Genomic DNA, 2,150 nt, shown 5'->3' on the forward strand with positions numbered 1-2,150 from the left:
ACGGAGCACACAATTTCTTAAATTTGACCATAATGCAATGATGAAAAGGGAATTACCGGTTGAAAAAACATGAAAAAATCTATGCGCATCATCTTTTTCCCTGAGTGTACTTAGAAACCCTAGAAATCAGTTTGGCTGTGAAGTATTGATAAATTTGTTCAATTTTTCAGATCTTGTGCTGAAATCTTTCTCTACAGAAATCCAGTTTACTTGTCACTAAAGGTAAGTCTTTCTGCATATTCCATTTTGTATGGAATGGAATGATGAGAATGAATTACCGGTTGAAATGCATGAAAATAAACTAGCGGCAAACTTTATATCTGAATGTTTGTTAGAGCAATGTGTTTTCTAGGTCTGAAAACCAATAACATGTTCACCTAATCTTTCAGATTTGTACTCAAATTAATGAAACTATAGATGCAATTCTATCAAGGCTTCCATAGTGCAGCGGTAATCCTCGCACTCTATGCAGAAGTGCATGACATGAAACCAGATAATAGCAGTAAGTTTCACTCTATTTTTTCTATTCTCTCTCACTATTCTCTCTATTCTTTCACTATTCTCTCTCACTATTCTCTTTATTCTTTCACTATTCTCTCTATTCTCTTCACTATTCTCTCTATTCTCTCTTTCACTATTCTCTCTATTCTTTCACTATTCTCTCTATTCTTTCACTATTCTCTCTATTCTTTCACTATTCTCTCTATTCTTTCACTATTCTCTCTATTCTCTTTCACTTTCTTTTCTATTCTCTTTCACTATTCTGTCTATTCTCTTTCACTATTCTGTCTATTCTCTTTCACTATTCTGTCTATTCTCTTTCACTATTCTGTCTATTCTCTTTTACTATTCTGTCCCATTCTCTTTCACTATTCTGTCTATTCTCTTTCACTATTCTTTCTATTGTCTTTTACTATTCTGTCTATTCTCTTTCACTATTCTGTCTATTCTCTTTCACTATTCTGTCTATTCTCTTTCACTATTCTGTCTATTCTCTTTCACTATTCTGTCTATTCTCTTTCACTATTCTGTCTATATTCTTTCACTATTCTGTCTATATTCTTTCACTATTTTGTCTATATTCTTTCACTATTCTGTCTATATTCTTTCACTATTTGTCTATATTCTTCACTATTCTGTCTATATTCTTTCACTATTCTGTCTATATTCTTTCATATTTCTGTCTATATTCTTTCCCCTATTCTGTCTATATTCTTTCACTATTCTGCTATATTCTTTCACTATTCTGTCTATATTCTTTCACTATTCTGTCTATTCTCTTCCTTTTAGTTCCCTAATATTGTCCCACAACTACTTCTCACTCTCTCCCACAGGCATGCTAAAATGGACAAGGCCCTGTCCCTCAGTAGTAAGAGCCAATAATCTCCAAGGATGAGGATTCTGCACCCAGTAAAGAAAACGGGGGTACCCCTACCTTCCTTTTTTTAATGTTTTATTTGATTGTTTTTATGCTTTAATAAAAATGTTTAAATTGTTATTTATATCCTTAACACAAGAACTTAATTGATCTATTATGGGAAATTTAATGAAAAAGTGGGTAAAGAAGTCTTTTAGTGTTTTTACTTTCATATTTTAAAGTTGGTTGTTATGAATTTATTTTATATACAATTTTGAAAATTTAGAATTTTTAAATCTATTTTTCAAGTTTTAATAAGCTAAGGGATTGCCATTTTTCTGTGCAGAGATATGACAAGGGATGAGACAAAATAAGGTTACAGATATGTCAGTTTTTTGTTAGTGTTGAATACTTTGAATTAAGCTTCTTTTTTTTTTTTGAGAAGCCATTAGTGAACATCATGTGCATCTCATAGCCAGGCATGATAAATACTTCCTGGTCTTTTACATTCAACTACAGTAGTAAATTTATTGATAAAATTCTGGGTTTGAATTGGAAAAGCCAGTTTGATTATTTTTTGTGTGGAAATTTTATTAAAAGCAAAATTTCAAGAAAGTTGTGTAATGAATAGATATAAAAATACAAAAAAATATAGTATAAAGATTGGCATACTGGGAGTGTTCCCATAATCACAGGAAGTCTGTTCGTTTTTTCGTACAGTCCCCCACCCACGTGCTGACCCCTACTTAGCAGCCCCTCTCCCCAGTCTCCCACTCACTACCCCTCCCCCCCC

General features: G+C 32.5%; 1 long non-coding RNA gene across 1 annotated transcript in view; it reads left to right on the top strand.

Moving 5' to 3' along the window:
- Positions 1–1,407, top strand: part of LOC119592752 — a 2,017-nt gene extending 610 nt beyond the window's left edge. Inside the window, exons 3-5 of the long non-coding RNA XR_005230456.1 lie at positions 171–222; positions 390–502; positions 1,335–1,407. This is a non-coding gene — a long non-coding RNA (uncharacterized LOC119592752). The remainder of the gene's footprint in view (positions 1–170; positions 223–389; positions 503–1,334) is intronic.
- Positions 1,408–2,150: the final 743 nt, after the last annotated feature.

The sequence above is a fragment of the Penaeus monodon genome, chromosome 30 (genome assembly GCF_015228065.2).
Source record: "Penaeus monodon isolate SGIC_2016 chromosome 30, NSTDA_Pmon_1, whole genome shotgun sequence".
Taxonomy (NCBI): domain Eukaryota; kingdom Metazoa; phylum Arthropoda; class Malacostraca; order Decapoda; family Penaeidae; genus Penaeus; species Penaeus monodon.